Source organism: Cnephaeus nilssonii (genome assembly GCF_951640355.1).
Source record: "Cnephaeus nilssonii genome assembly, chromosome: 1".
In the NCBI taxonomy this organism is placed as follows: Eukaryota; Metazoa; Chordata; class Mammalia; order Chiroptera; family Vespertilionidae; genus Cnephaeus; species Cnephaeus nilssonii.
This window is the reverse complement of record NC_137072.1, coordinates 52,791,564-52,800,037: the sequence shown is the minus strand read 5'-3', so window position 1 is coordinate 52,800,037 and position 8,474 is coordinate 52,791,564. Positions and strand designations below refer to the sequence as shown.

General features: G+C 37.9%; 1 pseudogene across 1 annotated transcript; it reads right to left on the bottom strand.

Moving 5' to 3' along the window:
- Window positions 1-6,587: 6,587 nt before the first annotated feature.
- Window positions 6,588-7,106, bottom strand: LOC307116174 (ferritin light chain-like; annotated as a pseudogene). Its single transcript has one exon. The product of its transcript is annotated as a ferritin light chain-like (transcript).
- Between the last annotated feature and the right edge of the window lie 1,368 nt (window positions 7,107-8,474).

Below are 8,474 nucleotides of genomic sequence, written 5' to 3'. Positions count from 1 at the left end.
TAATTTGAATTATCTTACACTCCATATAAAATCACTACTTGGAAACTAGTAGTGACTTTAAAAGATTGTTATGCTTTAAAATATTTTAGCAATAAAAACACTAATCCTCCAAGTATCCATGCCACACTCCTTGGCTTTCCTTTTCTACATTCTTAAAGACCTATGGCATGTCTCCCAGAGGAATGCATATGATTTCAAAATATTGATAAGAAAAAAAAAAACAAATTAGCAAGCTATCTCAATTAATTTTTCTATTCTTTACATATCCATGTATGTGGGGAAGCATGAGACTTGGTGGAAAGTCTGTAAGGATTCTCTGAAAGGTCAAGGGCCTCTAAGGGGACCTTGCCGAAGGCAACAGTCCCTGCCTTGACTTTTCCAAACAAGTCCAAGCCCCGAGTGTTTTGATGTAATCTCTACCTATGTTTAGTCTTTAAACCAAACCTTGGAGAAGCATGTGCTCCCTCAAGGATACTTAGCCTACTGATTGTATCTAGAGTTTAATTTTAGTTCAAGCTGTTGTTACAATAAAAGCCTAAGGAGGCAGGTGAACAAAAGCCTAAGGAGGCAGGTGAACAAGACACCTATTTGGTATATCCTGCCAAGCAGCCCCTTAGCCTTCTCTTTCACAGAAACGTGTGCCAGAGTAATCCATTCATCCATCCCTCAGGGTCTGCTGGTCAGTCCTGGCACATGTACATATTTTGTTGGTTCCTATATTTTCATCATTCCCATGTTTTCTGTTATTTATTCCATTCATTTTGTTGCCTAAATGTAGTTTATTGATAATGAAGCCTCACAAATTTTAATGGTAACAGCCTGGGACTAGTTCTGACCATGTGCAGGGAGGGAAGCAAGAGGAAGCATTTATAAACAGCCCTTACTAAGTGAACCCTGGAGATAAATTACAATTTCACAGACCTTTTCTCTTTCCTGAAGATGTGGATATGTAATTAGGACATGTGTGTATTAAATGTAGGAATTTTAAGAAAAGAGTCAATTTCGTGTTTGTGGGTCCATCGTGGGTTAGGAATTCTCAATGACTCAGTTTTTGGGGCTGAAGCAAACCATGCTGCTCACCTTTGAATGGTGGGCATTAAATAGCAGAGAGCACACAAAGAGTGATGTTGCAAGTGGGTGAAGTATTTTTGAAGGTATGTGTCATTTTCATGTAAGGTATTAAAGGAATTTTAATTAAAAGTTCATGGGCTTTAATTTTATATTATGGCTTTTAGGATTTTATAAATCTCCCCATAAAGATCCGCTTTAGTATTTGAGAAGACGTTTTTGTTCTTGATTATACGTAATACTGCTGAATGTTGCTGTTATTTAATTATAAAGACTTTTCTAAATCACAAAACAAGTGTTTTCATGTATGAAACAAAAGAAAAACGTATAATCATAGGGTTTAGGAAAATGTTATTTAGAAACTATCGCAGTAAGATCTTGTACTGTTGTAGGCACTGACGAAATGGCAGTAAACAAATCAGACAAAATATCTAGTTTTATGGAGTTTACAGTATAATAGAAACATTAAAAACAAACAAAACCCAAATTTACAGCTTATTGGGATATGATTAATGGTATGAAGAAATAAAATAGGAGAGAGAGAGAAAAAGAGAGAGAGAGAGAGAGAGAGAGAGAGAGAGTCCTTGGGGAGAAGGTGTTACCAGACAGGGGCCTGCCGGGAGCAGGTCTGCCTCAGGCTGGCCGGTAGGGTGTGGGTTCTTGACTTTGTGTGGGAAAGGTCTCACAATAGTGATAACCCTATCGCCGAAGAATGGCTCCGCGGACCAGAAGATTTAAGCAAAAGCGGGGAACATTTATTACAAGCAGATTCAGACTCCCCACAAGGGGAGGGGCACCCAATAACGGGCTGCCCGGTAAAGCCTTGTAGTCCAGGGGTGTATATTTGCCACAAGCCTGCTCTGTGTCTATCCATGTCCTCACCTGACTGATTCCTTCCACTGATCCTACCCAGCAATGGACCTGTTTCTGTGTGTTCTTGCTCTGTTCCTATGCCGAACTTTTTTTGGTGTCATGCACCCTTGTTTTCCCATGCCTCCTGCTTTGAGTCCGGAAACATTGTATTAGTTCTGCCTGGTTGGTGCCTGTGGCCAGGCTGGCTCAAACTGCCATGCCTGCCCCTGCCTACGTTCCACCTGCCTTTGTTTCCCACCGGGCCCCTGCCCTATCTGTTAACCCTCTCAGCAGGAGTCCAGATGGGTTTATGAAAGCTGCGGATGGTGAAACAAAGGAGGAAATTAGGGTGAGGGAACAACAGGAGGGAGCCAAGGTGCTCTGCTTTGGCTCTCAGGAAATGTTACAGGAAAGAAGTGCCTGGACAGGGCTGCTTTTAACCCCCTGGGAAGTCCGAGAAAACTGGCCTTGCAGACGCAATCAGGGGTGAGCCTGGATGAGCTGCCTCTGGCCATTGCTCCCCTGTTGCATGTTTCATGGGGACTCTTAAGAGTGTCGGAAGAAATAAAAAGTTCCTGCCGGGGCAGGGGCATGGACATGTTCTGCAGCAAGGCAGCCATGAGTCTTTGTCCTGAGGGCTTTACCTTCTTTGTTTTTTTCAGGGGAGAATCTAAGAGGAGGGTTTCAGCAGAATATTCTTCAGCTTTCCAGGTGTGTTTTTAATATGCTGATGCATCAAAAAGAGCATAGAGGGCAGTTTTGGATGTTCTTTGGTCTGTTTTACTGTTTTTCTTTTATCTTGGGCCTGTCTGGCTCTAATGAGTTTTTGTTATTTGTTCCCCCGATTTCATCTGTCCTTGGGTTTAGCTGGCACAAATGACATTAATTGGGTATTTGTTCTCTATTTCCCAGACCAGGGTGATTTAAACTATGTATTATCTGGTTAGGGAGGAGAGGTATAATCCATTTGCTTTCAAGTGTCCTTGATGAGGGCAGATAAGGTCTTGTGATTCACTAGCTGGCTCAAAGTAGTTCAAATTGTTTGGCCTTGTTTAATTTCCTTGTCTCAGTTTCCCCATTCCACTTGCCCAAGAATTTTCCTACTTCTCACTATCCTGCCACCAGGGGTTTCAGTGTTTAACAGAGTGGTCAGGAAAATCCTCTCTGTAAGAAGGTGACAAATCAGCAAAGACTGGAAGGGAGGGAGTGACCCATGTAGACAGCAAAGGTGAAATGCTGGGCAGCAGAAATAGCAAGTGTAAGAGCAAAGGCAAGTGTGAAAAGTAGCCAGCTAGACAGTGCCACTTAATGGAGAGAGCTAAGTGGAAGTTAATAGGAGATGAGATAAAAGAGTTCCTGTGTTGGAGGTAGAAGCCAGTGTATTACCTAGGGCCTTATACTATTGTATGTATTTTGGCTGTTATACAGAATGAGAAGTGAAGACATGGAGTGTTTTGTACAGAGGAGAGATTTAATCTAACATTTTAATTGATACCTCCTGACTATGGTCTCAAGAATAGACCATAGAAGGGACAAACAGAAGCAAAGAGACCCATTAGGAAGCTATATCAATAATTCAGAGAATAGATTATGATAGTGGTAACAGGAAAGGTTATAAAAAGAGGTTGAAATTGGATATGTTTGGAAAATAGAGCCAATAGAATGTATAGCACATGCAAAATAAACTAAAGAATTTAAATGAAATATAAGGACTTTCAAAGAAAGATTTTGAATATTAGAAAATTTTAAGAGAAATTAAAAATAAATAAAATGGATCATAAAGATAAGATGAAAGACAGCAAATTGAACTGAAATATAAGATTTCACAGCTGAGGAAATTGAGAGCCAAAATATTCAAATTGAACGTATGGATTAGAAATAGCAAAAATCAGTAAACAATAAAAAATTAAACAAATGACACAATGAAAGTACTTGAGGCAATTATAGAAAATTAAGAGAAAAAAGAAACAGTTATTGAAGATTATTATTGAGAGGTGATAAGAAGACACTAAAGGTGATCAAATATATGGATAACTACTTATTTGAAATCTGGCAAATAGAATAAAAATTTTAAGAAATATAGTGCAATCACATTTCTCTGATATAAAGGAAGAACTAAACCTGAATATATTACATTATACACCAGCAAGAAATTTAACAGAACTTTCAGAAATGACACAAATTCTGGCTAAGCTATTAGGTTTCACGATAAAGAATTCCTCAGGCATACAGACAGAAAACACAAGTCAACTTCAAAGAGGAAAACATTAAAGCTTGCTGCAAATTTCATCAAGCATCATTTGATGCCAAGATACAGTGAAATACTGTCTTCAAATTTCTGATGGGGAAAAAGAAATGTATGAGTGAAGATTATTATTCCCCAACAAGTTGCCTTTTGGATAGAAAGAGAGAAATGACAAAATATACATATATAACACAAGAGAACTCATGAGTTCATGGATGGCTAAAAAAGTTAACTATTTGATATTGAAATCCAGACAACCAAAACAATGATTCAAAAATCAAGAATTCAAAACAAATTTTAAATGATATATCCATGGATAGTAAAGGGATTATGGTAAATATTGGATTTATTTAGGGAACTAAGGCAAACCATCTAGAAAAATTAGGATTGGGGGGGTGGATCTATAATACAAAACCTGACAAACAAAAATAGTAACAGAATTAGAAAGTGGGAGGAATGGTAAAATTTATAACTTTAATTATAGAGCTGGGATTCACTACATAAAGATTAAATTGAAACACAGTTGACATTTTTCCCCCTTTTTATTTAATTTATTGGGGTGACACTGGTTAACAAAAGTACAGGTTTCAGGTGCACAATTCCACAACACATCATCTGTACATTTTATTTTGTGTTCACCACCCCAAGTCAAGTCTCCTTCCATCACCATTTATCCCTGCTTTACCCTCCTCTACCCCCAGACACTAACCCTGCCCTGGCAATCTGCACACTACTGTGTTGTAATTGCTGTTTCCTCCCCCAGTAAACAATCAATAGGAGGAATAATGTCTATTTCACCACCAATGTTTTCTCTGCTCCTTCCATTGATGCTCAAAGTTCAGATCCATTGATTCAATCTAGAGAAAAGTTATTAATTCTATCATTTTATATTCTTTTATAGCTGAAATAGTTATTTATAAGAAGATACTTCTTATATGCTATTTTGATATCCAGAGAATAATTCAATTGTAAAAGGATTAAAAATATATGATTCTTTCCTTTTTTTTTTTTTTACCTAGTTTTCAGGATGATTAATTAAATCCCTGAAATGCTAGAATGTCTCATACCAGCTCACAGAACAGTTGTTAAACTTTCAGAATTTAAAACTAGCTTTTTAAAATCAGTCACAGTGAAAGTATTTACACCACAGAAATAGTCTGATGCTATGAATAGAACTTATATATTTATTGACAATTCAGATTTGTTTTCAATGAAGAGACTCCATATTTTTCACTCATGCTTAGTTAAAAAATTGCCCATGTGAAATAGAACGCAGAAAAAAAGAAAAGTATATTTCAAAATGTACCACCTACTTAATCATAATTGTTGCCAATGATCTTCTGTATTTCTTTATAAGCTTTTAATATGTGTTTTTTTTAAATTACAGTATAATTTATCATTCTGTTTTTTATATGTCACACTGCAATATACTGTAAATGCCTTCCTATAAGCAACATTTTAATAAACTAATTCACTATGTGGAAATAATAATGTGTGAAATTGTCCTGAAAATGTTGAATATTTATATGTTTTCAAAATATTCACAATACACAAAATTATATGAGGAAAGTTTTTGAGCATTTTTCCTCCTGTTTTCTGGTTACTTCCTTCAAATGTATCCTACAATTTGGATTATAGAGGGAAATAATATTAACTTCTTTAAGATTCTTATTAAATATAACTAAAATCTGTCTATAGTTTATACTCAATAGATTCTGGTTTTGATATAAAAATTACACTTCAACATTTAATAAATAGCTTTATAGAACTTGGTGAGGGAGAAGAATGTGAGGGAAAAGAACACTATTGAAAAATAATAAGAAAAATTGAAAATGTACCCATGGGAAATAATGTGAGAAAAATAATAGCTCTCATAGTTTTTAAATTCTAAGCTGTTTCATATAACCAATTATTATATTCAGTAAAATATATATATATATTTGTTAAACTTTCTGCTAAGATTTTAAAGTCTGAATGTTCTCTTTTACCAATCAATTTATCATTTGAAAACCAGGAAAACAACAGCAAAAATTACATACAATGCAGCAGATTAGTAATGAAAGTGCTTATACAGAATTTCCTTTGGGATTGTTAAAGTACACTTTTACACAAATGTGCTGAAGGTTTTAGTTAAGGAAAATCTTTTTGCTTTACTAGTAGTTGAATGCCAAAAGAATATATCCTAATATGACCCAGGGACTATTCAATGGTAACTCTAATATAATGCATTTTGCTTTTTATAATTCTTTTTTTTTTTTTTGCTGCAAAAAGCTTTTTTGTTTCATTTGGTCCAATGCATGGGAGAGGGCTCCAGGGTGGTTAAAAGAATGTCTAGTAGTTTTGGGAAGAGGCTCAGGTAAAAGCCAGAGACACCAGGGGAAGGCAGAGGGGCCTCTCAAAGGCCTCTGGGCTCCAAAGGCTCCTAGTTGTGCTTGAGGGTGACCCTTTCGAAGAGATACTCGCCCCGCCCAGCCTGGGGGTGGCCAGCCTGCGGAGGTGAGTCAGGTGGTCGCCCATCTTCTTGATGAGTTTCACCTCCTCACCCGGAAGTGGTTCTCCAGGAAGTCACAGAGATGAGGGTCTGCGCGGGTAGAACCCAGGGCCTGCAGCTCCAAAAGGGCCTGGTTAGGCTCCTCTCCAAGGCCAGGGCGGCTTCCATGGCGTGCTGAGTTTTGCCCACTCATCTGGGGAGGTTTCAGCGCGTCCTGGAAGAGAACGTGGCCGCCCCGCTGGTTTTCAACTTTAAGAGACGCTCAGCGCCCTCCCGCCTCTTCTCCCCCAACTCGCGGGAGCAGCGGCCCACGCCCTCCAGAGCCACATGGTCAGGTGGAAATAGAAGCCCAGCGAGAGGTGGGTGTGGGAGGCCGCAGAGGCAGGCTGGCCGGGGGTTGACCGCAGCCTCCACCTCGGTGGAATAATTCTGACGAATGTGGGAGCTCATGCTTGTTCGGCGATAAGGAAGCTAAGGTAGAAGAAAACCCGGTGTGTTGGCTGGTCCCGCAGGTGGTTCTGAGATGGTGACTGGATGAGACGCAGGAGGGTGGCCGGAGGCTGGAAGAAGGGGCGTTCCTGGGTGTGTTCGGTCCAAACACTGTTGAAGCAGAGACAGATCTGGGATCGCCGAGTGCGCTCTGCTTTTTATAATTCTGAAAGGAATGTATTGTCACCATGTTAAAGACAAAAACCCAACATTCATAGGAATTAGTCTTGTCCAAAATAGCAGAGATAAAAAATGAAAATCTGACACACAAACCCAAAAGGGCAGTCACAAATAGTGTTATATTCCAGAGGTATTTCTGCATTTAGATAATCTGAGTTGGACCTTTAGACTACAAGTAGCCAGTAAAATAAGTCTTCTCTCAAGTACATATCCAATCAGAGATCAAAGCATTCACTCAGGATGAACCTAAAAACATACAAAGGGCCTAAAAGTTTCTTTTTTTTTTTCCGTTTGGTTTTTCACATTTAGTAAAATCCTGGGGAGTATTTTAAATGACTCACCTACCCCTAAGCAGCACTCTTCTCATTTTAATAATGAATACCCTCATACTCTATGCTCACTATCACCCCTACAATGAACACCACTAGCAAATGTGTAATCTTCAAGACACTTAATTTATCTAACCCAAAAAATGGAAATAGAAATTGATAGTCCTTGATGGAAGAAGATTTCTGGGGATAATAGTTATTGAAAGGATAATAGTTGATAAGAAAAAAAAATTACAACAAAAAAAGCAAAGATTTATTTGCTTACATGCTGGAAAATGCAAAGGTCCTGGGTTCTCAATGGCATTGTTTTCCCAACTGTGCATTGGAACTGTGCACTGATGTAGTTCTAATGAGTTATCTGTTGTGAATATGTACCTTCAGCACCTAATCTGAAATAGTTGCACATATTTTGAATGAGCCACTTTACATTTTTTATTATTCATCTCAAAATGTAAAAATAACCTAACAGGTTAGTTAGGGGCACACTGTATTGTATCTAACTGCTGCCCTTGGAGTTGTATACAGGCAGTCTCCTTCCTTAGACATTTATGTTCGTTTGGAAGAGGTTTTATATAAATCGACTGGCTGCTATTTCTACAGATATTTCCCCTTGTTATTATTGTTAGCAATAATAAACTTTTAATGGCAAGATATTCAATGCAGCAAATAAAATATTTCTTAGCATCTGGAATATATGCCCGTTTGTATAATGTGTTCATTCATTCAACATACTTTTATTTATTTTTTTTAATATATTTTATTGATTTTTTATAGAGAGGAAGGGAGAGGGACAGAGAGCTAGAAACATCAATGAGAGAGA